A 12060-nucleotide genomic window follows, 5' to 3' on the forward strand; every position below is an offset into this window, starting at 1 on the left:
GAAAAATGGTAATGTCACACAAGGACTACAACATTTAAAAAACAGATGGCATCGGTAAAGAAAACAATAATTTCTGCTGATACACTGGACTGCAACACTCATTCAAAAACAACTGGAACCTTTTGATTTATAATATGCAGATTCTCTGATCTATTACCCACTGTTATTAAGTTGTGCGATATCAACCTTTTCTACATGGGTGAAACTGTATCAAGGTACACTAAACGACACACAGGCAATAGTTTTAGTAAACAGTTCGCGAGTCTCCCGCAGAAATACTGAGACATTTTGCCTCTATAGCCGTCCATATTTGCATAAGTGTTGCCGGTGCAGGATTTTGTGCACATACTGACCTCTCGATTATGTCCCGTAAATGTTCGATGGGATCCATGTTGGGCGATCTGCGTGGTCAAATCATTCTATTTGTCCAGAATGTTCTTCAAACCAGTCACGAACAAATGTGGCCCTGTGACATCGTTGTTTGATTGTCCACGGATGAAAATGTCTCCCAACACAAACATTTTGAGACAGTGAACTGTACAGATGGACCTGAGGACCTAGCCCACTCCATGTAAACACAGCCCACATCATTGTAAACCAACCACCAGCTTGCACAATGTCTTTTTGATAACTTGGGTCCATGGCTTCTGGTAGTCTCCGTCACACCCGAACCCTACGACCAGCTCTTACCAACTGAAACAGGGACTCATCTGACCAGGCCACAGTTTTCCAGTTGTCTAGTGTCCAATTGGGACGGTCACGAGCCCAGGAGAGCCGCTGCAGGCAGTGTCGTGCTGTTAGCAAAGGCACTGGTGTCGGTCGACTGCTGCCACAGCCCATTTAAAACCAAATTTCGCCGCACTGTCCTGACAGATACATTCACTGTACGTCCTACATTGATTTCTGAGGTTTTTTCCCATGGTGCTGCTTGTCTATTAGTACTGACAACTGTACGCAAACGCCACTTGTTAAGTGGAGGTCATCGGCCACTCCGTTGTCCGTGGCGAGAGGTAATACCTGAAGTTTGGTATTCTCGACGCACTATCCACAATGCGGATCTTGGAATACTGAGGTCCCTAACGACTTTCGAAATGGAATGTCCTACGCGCGTAGCTCCAACAACCATTCCTGTTCAAAGTCTGTTAATCTACATCTACATTGATACTCCGCAAGCCACCCAACGGTGTGTGGCGGAGGGCACTTTACGTGCCACTGTCATTACCTCCCTTTCCTGTTCCAGTCGCGTATGGTTCGCGGGAAGAACGACTGTCTGAAAGCCTCCGTGCGCGCTCTAATCTCTCTAATTTTACATTCGTGATCTCCTCGGGAAGTATAAGTAGGGGGAAGCAATATATTCGATACCTCATCCAGAAACGCACCCTCTCGAAACCTGGCGAGCAAGCTACACCGCGATGCAGAGCGCCTCTCTTGCAGAGTCTGCCACTTGAGTTTATTAAACATCTCCGTAACGCTATCACGGTTACCAAATAACCCAGTGACGAAACGCGCCGCTCTTCTTTGGATCTTCTCTATCTCCTCCGTCAACCCGACCTGGTACGGATCCCACACTGATGAGCAATACTCAAGTATAGGTCGAACGAGTGTTTTGTAAGCCACCTCCTTTGTTGATGGACTACATTTTCTAAGCGCTCTCCCAATGAATCTCAACCTGGTACCCGCCTTACCAACAATTAGTTTTATATGATCATTCCACTTCAAATCGTTCCGTACGCATACTCCCAGATATTTTACAGAAGTAACTGCTACCAGTGTTTGTTCCGCTATCATATAATCATACAATAAAGGATCCTTCTTTCTATGTATTCGCAATACATTACATTTGTCTATGTTAAGGGTCAGTTGCCACTCCCTGCACCAAGTGCCTATCCGCTGCAGATCTTCCTGTATTTCGCTACAATTTTCTAATGCAGCAACTTCTCTGTATACTACAGCATCATCCGCGAAAAGCCGCATGGAACTTCCGACACTATCTACTAAGTCATTTATATATATTGTGAAAAGCAATGGTCCCATAACACTCCCCTGTGGCACGCCAGAGGTTACTTTAACGTCTGTAGACGTCTCTCCATTGATAACAACATGCTGTGTTCTGTTTGCTAAAAACTCTTCAATCCAGCCACACAGCTGGTCTGATATTCCGTAGGCTCTTACTTTGTTTATCAGGCGACAGTGCGGAACTGTATCGAACGCCTTCCGGAAGTCAAGAAAAATAGCATCTACCTGGGAGCCTGTATCTAATATTTTCTGGGTCTCATGAACAAATATGGCGAGTTGGGTCTCACACGATCGCTGTTTCCGGAATCCATGTTGATTCCTACATAGTAGATTCTGGGTTTCCAGAAATGACATGATACGCGAGCAAAAAACATGTTCTAAAATTCTACAAGAGATCGACGTAAGAGATATAGGTCTATAGTTTTGCGCATCTGCTCGACGACCCTTCTTGAAGACTGGGACTATCTGTGCTCTTTTCCAATCATTTGGAACCCTCCGTTCCTCTAGAGACTTGCGGTACACGGCTGTTAGAAGGGGGGCAAGTTCTTTCGCGTACTCTGTGTAGAATCGAATTGGTATCCCGTCAGGTCCAGTGGACTTTCCTCTATTGAGTGATTCCAGTTGCTTTTCTATTCCTTGGACACTTATTTCGATGTCAGCCATTTTTTCGTTTGTGCGAGGATTTAGAGAAGGAACTGCAGTGCGGTCTTCCTCTGTGAAACAGCTTTGGAAAAAGGTGTTTAGTATTTCAGCTTTACGCGTGTCATCCTCTGTTTCAATGCCATCATCATCCCGTAGTGTCTGGATATGCTGTTTCGAGCCACTTACTGATTTAACGTAAGACCAGAACTTCCTAGGATTTTCTGTCAAGTCGGTACATAGAATTTTACTTTCGAATTCAATGAACGCTTCACGCATAGCCCTCCTTACGCTAACTTTGACATCGTTTAGCTTCTGTTTGTCTGAGAGGTTTTGGCTGCGTTTAAACTTGGAGTGGAGCTCTCTTTGCTTTCGCAGTAGTTTCCTAACTTTGTTGTTGTACCACGGTGGGTTTTTCCCGTCCCTCACAGTATTACTCGGCACGTACCTGTCTAAAACGCATTTTACGATTGCCTTGAGCTTTTTCCATAAACACTCAACATTGTCAGTGTCGGAACAGAAATTTTCGTTTTGATCTGTTAGGTAGTCTGAAATCTGCCTTCTATTACTCTTGCTAAACAGATAAACCTTCCTCCCTTTTTTTATATTCCTATTAACTTCCATATTCAGGGATGCTGCAACGGCCTTATGATCACTGATTCCCTGTTCTGTACATACAGATTCGAAAAGTTCGGGTCTGTTTGTTATCAGTAGGTCCAATATGTTATCTCCACGAGTCGGTTCTCTGTTTAATTGCTCGAGGTAATTTTCGGATAGTGCACTCAGTATAATGTCACTCGACGCTCTGTCCCTACCACCCGTCCTAAACATCTGAGTGTCCCAGTCTATATCCGGTAAATTGAAATCTCCACCTAAGACTATAACATGCTGAGAAAATTTATGTGAAATGTATTCCAAATTTTCTCTCAGTTGTTCTGCCACTAATGCTGCTGAGTCGGGAGGTCGGTAAAAGGAGCCAATTATTAACCTAGTTCGGTTGTTTAGTGTAACCTCCACCCATAATAATTCACAGGAACTATCCACTTCTACTTCACTACAGGATAAACTACTACTAACAGCGATGAACACTCCACCACCGGTTGCATGCAATCTATCCTTTCTAAACACCGTCTGTACCTTTGTAAAAATTTCGGCAGAATTTATCTCTGGCTTAAGCCAGCTTTCTGTACCTGTCGTGCAGGCATAATCACGAAGGAAAACTTTTCACATGAACCTTGAGAGTGCGTTTGACAGTTCCGCCAATGCAATGTTCTTGTACGTGATACTACCGCCGTCTCTATACTGTGTGATCAAAAAGTCAGTAAAAATTTGAAAAATGAATAAATCACGCAATAATGTACATAGAGAAGTACAAATTAACACAAATGTTTGGAATGACATGGGGTTTTATTAGAACCAAAAAAATACAAAAGTTCAAAAAATGTCCGACAGACGGCGCTTCATCTGTTCAGAATAGCAAAAAATAGCATAACAAAGTAAGACAAAGCAAAGATTATGTTCTTTACAGGAAATGCTCAATATGTCCAAAATCATTCCCCAACAATAGCTGTAGTCGAGGAATAATGTTGTGAACAGCACTGTAAAGCATGTCCGGAGTTATGGTGAGGCATTGGCGTCGGATGTTGTCTTTCAGCATCCCTAGAGATGTCGGTCGATCACGATACACTTGCGACTTCAGGTAACCCCAACGCCAATAATCGCACGGACTGAGGTCTGGGGACCTGGGAGGCCAAGCATGACGAAAGTGGCGACTGGGCACACGGTCATCACCAAACGACGCGCGCAAGAGATCTTTCACGCGTCTAGCAATACGGGGTGGAGCGCCATCCTGCATAAACATCGTACGTTCCAGCAGGTGTTTATCAGCCAGGCTGAGGAATGCGATTCTCTAACATACCGGCGTACCTCTCACCCGTCACGGTAGCAGTTACAAAACTAGAATCACACATTTCCTCGAAGAAAAAAGGCCTGATAACGGTAGATGTGGTAAATCCAACCCATACCGTGACTTTCTCGTCGTGCAGTGAAGTTTCCACGACAGTTCTAAGATTTTCGGTAGCCCAAATTCTGCAGTTGACAGACCCTCGGAGCGTGAAATGAGCTTCGTCGCTCCACAACACGTTACTCAACCGTTATCTTCCGCCATCTTTTGAAACGCCCACACCGCAGATGCCCTCTGCTTCACTAGATCGCCAGGTAACAGTTTATGATGCTGATGGATTTTGTACGGATAGCATCGAAGGGTACGCCTAAGTGCCAACCAAACAGTAGTGTATGGAATGCCGGTGCGACGTGCGACTGCACGAGCGCTGACTTCCCCGTGCATAGACGAGCCCGCTATAGTCTCCATTTCTTCCTGAACTGTCTCAGCAGCATTCCGCCTTCTGCTCGGTCGGCCACTACGGGGTCTATCGTCTAAACAACCCATGGCTTCGAACTTAGAAAACATTCTCGCCACAGCTCCATTTGTCAACGGACCTTTATCCGTTAGAATCCCCTTCCTATGGGGATAGGATTGTAACGCTGAACTACCACATTCCCCATTCTGATAATACAGCTTCACTAAAAGCGCCTATTCAGGTAACGTCAACATTCTGTGACTGCTGGCGCATCTGATTCTCTCTCGCATTACAGTTCCTTTTATACACGATAGTCATGCGCACTCACTGACCTTCTGCTGTCCGGCGCCATCTGTCGGACATTTTGTGAACTTTTTTTTTGTTCTAATAAAACCCATGTCATTCCAAGCATGTGGGTCAGTTTTTACCTTTCTATCTACATTATTCCGTGGTTTATTAAGTTTTCAAATTTACACTGACTTTTTGATCACCCGGCATGTGCGTATCGCTATCTCATGACTTTCGTTACATCAGTGTACATGGAGTAGTAAAGGAAATGAAGTGTAAGAAAAAAAGAAAACCATAGATACAGATATAGAATGCACTATCTTAAAGCGTGGCTGGCTCGAATATCTTGGCTATAGACTTGCGTTTCTGCTGAAGTCCATCTGCCCTGATAGGACGATTCCATCACAGATGTATCTAAATCAAAAAACATTCAGTGTGTTCGTTGCAGACAGAACGTAAGTTCTCGGAGGAGGAAAAACGATGTCGATGACATTTTGAGAGGCAAGTTGCAACGTTGTCAGCATGCACTAATGCATGCGAATGATTATAGTCTCAAACATGCATGCCTATCAGCACTTCTAAGTTAACAAGGGAAGTGGCTGCGAGAAAAGTTTTCCTTGTTAATGACCTTACGAACATACCTTACTTAACTTACGCATAACTCAATTCCGGGTATAGGTTGCCCAGGTACCGACAAGCATTTGAGTCTGTCTCTTGCACCCTTACGAAATTCTCCGTGATTGATATGAACCGATGGTATTATAACACTATAGGATATTACTATAGTCACCCTGCTGTGTTGTCCCTTTGATAGGATTTAAGTTTGATTGCTATCGTGTACTAATGGAAGTTAACAGAGCTGTACCTAGTCACCTGAAAAATCACATATTGAAAGGCAGCAACAGTTATTCTCGCCGGAATCGAAACAATGGCATTGCAGTAGGAAAGTATAGTTGTGGTCTGGAAATCAAAGACAGTCACCAGTTTAATTAGGTAGTAAGTAACTGTACAGTAAACAAAGTAAAACAGTTACTGAATTAAACTACACTCAACTTAAAAACGTGGTAGACTGGACATGTCGGCTGGTGTGGCCGAGCGGTTCTAGGTGCTACAGTCTGGAGCTGCGCTACCGCTACTGTCGCAGGTTCGAATCCTGCCTCGTGCATGGATGTGTGTGATGTCCTTAGGTTAGTTAGGTTTAAGTAGTTCTAAGTTCTAGTGGACTTACAACCTCAGAAGTTAAGTCCCATAGTGCTCAGAGCCATTTGAACCATTTTTGGAATCGAAACCGGGACCACGTGTTCTGGAAGCGAAAACATGACCGCAAGACCACGAGCTGCGGATTGCCTGCCTGCCTTAGAATCTACAGTATAGTGCTAATTATAATGTATCACTCAGAAGAAGGAAAGTACTTTTGCTTTGGACAAGAGGTGGCTCTTAGACTTCACTGCTGAAGAACAGTAATTTTTAAATAGTTACCAAGCTGTTATTTTAACTAAGATGGACACTAATAACTTTCATAGAATATATACAAGCTTCTGTTTTACACAGAGCATGAGTGGGACCATGAATCTATTATAGTTTTACTCAGGTATGCCAGCTATATTTTCAAGTGTTCAGATGTTCCTAGAACAGTTGATGGGCCTTGTACAAACTTTCATTGTAAAATGACTAACCCACTGACTCAACATACGGGGCTCAGAGACTATTCTGTCTACTGACTTGTTTTGGACTAATACTTGTAACACGACACAGTAACACACTTAAACACAAATACACAAACAAAAGCACTATTATAGCCGGTACTGTAACTAAGGTAGCTGTAGGCCACTGAACTGTTATGGTATATGCTTGGTTTTTGTTACCGTTATTCACTGACTTAAATAATAACTGAAATTTATTACGTCAGTCAGCATGTTTATGTTCTTATTATTTTGCTGTTCTTTAACATATGCACTTTGATAACCATATGAAGCAATTCATAGAAAAGACTAATCAACCAACGAAGACAAGTATTATTCGATGAAATATAGCACAGTTTCAAACAATATTGATTGCATACTGCACCAACTTTGAAAAACACTAGATATAACTCAGTAATATGGAAATGGCCCTATTAAGGTAAATGATTACGGATAAATCAAGGTTCGCGACAAAAAATTTAAATTAAATTCTTGCTGTTAGTAACCATGGGAAATTTCTGGTCCATGCAGGTAAATATAAATTTTACTTTGCCTGAAGGTTGATGCTGTGACACTCTTCTGTGACATCTCAAGCTATATCATGAAATCGTGGCTCTTGATGTAATATGCCCTGTAAAATATATTGTTGGCGTCGGAATTTCACGTTTCAGAGCAAACAAATTCTTCCCATGACATAACACGTCCGAGGGATATGCATTCCACTTTTACTGCAATCCTTGCCTCTGGGAATCCGTTCTTTGGATGCTGACCACACTCTTTCGCCAATCAAGACTTCTAGCGCCAAACCACTTTTCATTCTCGTTGACTGGGACTTACCTCCACCCTTTACATCGTATGCAATCCTATAGTATCTAAGTGTGAACCAGTTATACATCTAGTAGGTTAATACACATATACCACGAAAGCACATAGCTTTAAAAACGATCTTAACAAATATATTTATCGTTATATAAAATTTCCTTCATACGCTTCAAATCAAAGATTACACAAAACACAGATATTACATGATTTAAGAGAAATGTAGGCCTCAGCCGGAACTGGGTATTTGTAAGGTGGTCATACCATTTTGGTTTCCGTGTGTTATCGATGTCCAAGTCAGGTAGAGAGCAAAGATCGATACTTTTAAACAATCTTTTGTCTTATCGTGCTAAAATCTTTGCCTCTGCGCTGTCTGATACATTTTTAGTTGAAGTGTGGACTTCTTATTGTATCTGTTACCCGCGCGGAGTTGTCGCGTGGTTTGAGGCGCCATGTCACGGATTCCGCGGCCCCTCCTGCCGAAGGTTCGAGTCCTACCTCGGGCACGGGTGTGTGTGTGTATTGTTCTTAGCGGCGCCATGTCACGGATTCCGCGGCCCCTCCTGCCGAAGGTTCGAGTCCTACCTCGGGCACGGGTGTGTGTGTGTATTGTTCTTAGCATAAGTTAGTTTAAGTAGTGTGTAAGTCTAGGGACCGATGACCTCAGCAGTTCGGTCTCTTAGGAATTCACACACATTTGAACATTTTTGTAACTGTTAGATGAAGAAAGATTGTTTGTAAAGGACAGCAAGGATGAGTTAGATTTATATATTAGAAAGCGAAGAGAATATAAATTTTGAATAATATTATTGTTTTTTACTGAAAAGAAGCGCGAGGTAAGACTGCTGCGCAGAGCAGCTAATTTATCAGAATGATTATTGTTGATTAGTTAACTTTGTTCATTTACTCTGAGCTGAGAGATAGACCACTCCACTTTTCTGAGTCATGCATTAACACATTAACTGATTAAGCTGTCCGATTTTCATAGAAATTCTCTGTTAACGTTATATCCTCTTTAAATCGTTGTTCGCTTTGTTACGCATATTATTGTTCAGACCTATGCTGTGTGTGAAGATCAAGCGAAGTTGTACTCTGCCTTTTTGAATACATACTTCATTCTAAAATCGTTTTCTTGGAATATCATTTCATAGGAATAGTTACTCCGCCCTCCCCACTGATTCTCATTACGAATTACCGTACGTGATATGCGACAGATGGAAATTTTAGTTAGAAATAGAAATCTAGCTTGGCCGCTGCTGCTTACTGTTTGCTGTTGCGCTTTCGAGAAATCTGCAACAATGTTGTCAAGACGCGAGAAAAATGGAAATTTTGATTAGGGCCAGATAATTGTTTTATTTCCGTTGTGCATTTAATAAAAAGACAAGTTGCATTCAGAGTAGTTACAATCCTGTTCAGATTCGGTTCTGTTTAGTCAAAGGTTAGCAAAGGCTGGATAACGGTTTGTGGGGACATAGTTTTGGTAATACGTAGATTTTATAGAGTGGGAAGTAAAGTTGGGCAAAATTTCAGACGGAAACAAATATAGTGGGGACGTAACATGTCGACCTTTCTGCCGGGATAGTTCTTGGTTCTTTTGATAAAACGTAGTTAGATAGTGTTGGATTTCTCGATACAAAAAGGGCTGCGTTAATTTTACTGGTGTTGCACTTCTTTTTCAGGAGAGTCATTTGAAACTTTGTGTCCAATTTGTGAAATTTTGTGTCGTGTGACTATTATTGATTACTTTATTAACTAAACTGTCGTCATAACAGAACAGATTCCGTATGGATTTCATTCATTGTTGAGTATTTGCGCGTTTGACAGTACAATTTTTGTTTGTTTGGTCCTTGTAGCAATTCTGTTTTTCCAAGTAATAGTATTTCATCATGTTTGGTACAATAGAAAACAATATGAAAATCCGTCGTAGCACAAGACAACAGAGATGTTGAGAAACAACGATTCGGTGGAGAATGAGATAAACCGTCTTGAGCAGTTATCAAAAATCAGTAGTTTTCAATGAGATTACAGGAAATAGTTGCTCACAAACCTCAGGAAACATCTCAAGGTAAGACGATTTGTAAACAATGAAGAAGCTATAAAGGCTGTGCATGAGTGGTTTGCAGAACTATCGTGTTTTTAGGTGGGTTAAGGAAGCTGAAACGAAGATACCATAAATGTGTTGAGCGTAAGGGGGAATATGTTGCGTAAATAATATATTTCAAACCCATAACAGCGTTTTTTCTTTATAATGTCAGCGGCTAAATCAGCAACTCCCCGTAAAACTAGGTACAGAGAGCTGGCTGAAACTCTAAACTAATAACAGTGTGACTTTTGGGGAAAATTTAACTGCGTATCCGAAGGATAGGCTAATGGGAACAGGAGGCGGTATATTTTTCATGGTAGAAACTCATATCCACCAAGACAGAAACTGAAGCTGTATGTACGATTCTTCGGGCAAAGCTCTGTATGAAAGGTGGTCATCAACTTGTAATTGTTTCTTCCTATCGTCTACCAAAATGTAGCCGTAAACGGTAGAGAAAACCTTAGTTCGCTGCAATATATATTCTCCAACCATACTGCAATCACTAGAGGAGGTTTTGAACACCCTACAATCAATTGGAGTGACAAGAGTTTCGTAAGTGGTGAACATAAGACATGCTACGAAAAAAAATAATAAATGCCTCCTTAATGCATTTTCATACTGAATCAGAGGTCTCTGGTTCGACAAACAGTTTTAATCGGTTGGGAAGTTTCAATACGAAATATTTTCTCCGAAGACTATCTGCAACAAATATTTTGGAAGGCCACTCATAATGGAAATTCGTAAGATGTACTGGCAATAAATCCCTTTAAGGATGTCCACCGATTTCAACAACTGGTATCAGTGAACATAAGTTTGTAGGAACAATGATTACCAAAGTACAAGGGACATCCAAGAGAAGTATAAACATTTATATTTTCGGTAAACATGGGCTAGGTAGTGATACTTCAGCAAACACTTAAGTTAACAGTATTCGAACAACGTATATAGTGTTCTATTTTGTGTAAACAATCAGAAAAAGGAGCCTCGTAACAAAGGGGGTAGAGTCACAGGTAACCCCTAAGTCTTACAATATACATACACCGATGAGCCATAACATTATTACTAACTGCTTAATAGCTTGTAAATAATCTTCACGGGTTTGTCGCCTGATCAGCTGCGCAAATTTCACAATATTTCCTCAGAGCAACTGTCCGACATCTTCAGGTGGTACAACTTTGCTGGTGGCTAGGTACGACTGACGGTATCCGCACGTGGACACCCCGCTCCTAGTACACGAGCGCTTAATAGTTTGTTTGTCCGTCTTTGGAACGATATAGATCACTGATTATGCGTATCAGAAATACGATAGTTTGTTGGTAGATGAGGTATTTAGCATTAGATGCATATGCTCAGATTATAATTCGCGTAAATAACGGGCCTTTGATTAGTGCACGTGGTGAGGGATATCGATAGCGACCCAGATGGGTTCCATAGGATTTACATCAGGCGGATTTGGTCGGCAAGACATCAACATGAGTTCACTATAACGCTCCTCAAACCACTGTGGCACGGCTCTGGCTCCGAGACACGGAAAATTATATCTCTGGAAAATGTAATCGCCGTCGGGGAAGACATCAAGCATGGAGGGACACAGATGGTTCGCAGCTGTCAGCGTGACTTCGGTTACTATCACAGGCACCATGCAAGTGCAGGAGAATGTCTCCAATACCATAATACTGCTCCCACCAGCTTGCATCCGTGGCGTGCTGCACGTTTCGAGTCGCCGCTCACCTCGAGGACGGCGTTGGTGGACACGACCGCCGACCTACTGTAGCAAAAATGTGATTCATCCGAAGAGCCGACACATTTTAATTGGTCGACGGCGGAATCCCGATGGTCCCGTGCCCACTGTAATCATAATTGACGACGTCGTTGGATCAACATGTGAATATGGAGGGACGTAGGGGTGGTCTGCTGCAGAGCTCCAAGTTCAACAATGTACGATGAACAGTGCGCTCCGAATCATTTGTGCGTGCAGCAGCGTTGCACTCTTTCGTCTTTCGGCAGAGATGCCACAGATCACCATCAATCGTATTTTACAGAGCAGTCTAGCCTCCGAACCCCACGTTCTGTGAAGAGTCGTGGACGTCCAACCATTTACGCTCAGTGGTAGTTTCGGAGCCCATCTACCTCTTTTTGTAAATGCTCACGACAGTAGCATGTGAAAATTCGA

Source organism: Schistocerca piceifrons, chromosome 4 (assembly GCF_021461385.2).
Source record: "Schistocerca piceifrons isolate TAMUIC-IGC-003096 chromosome 4, iqSchPice1.1, whole genome shotgun sequence".
NCBI classification, from domain to species: domain Eukaryota; kingdom Metazoa; phylum Arthropoda; class Insecta; order Orthoptera; family Acrididae; genus Schistocerca; species Schistocerca piceifrons.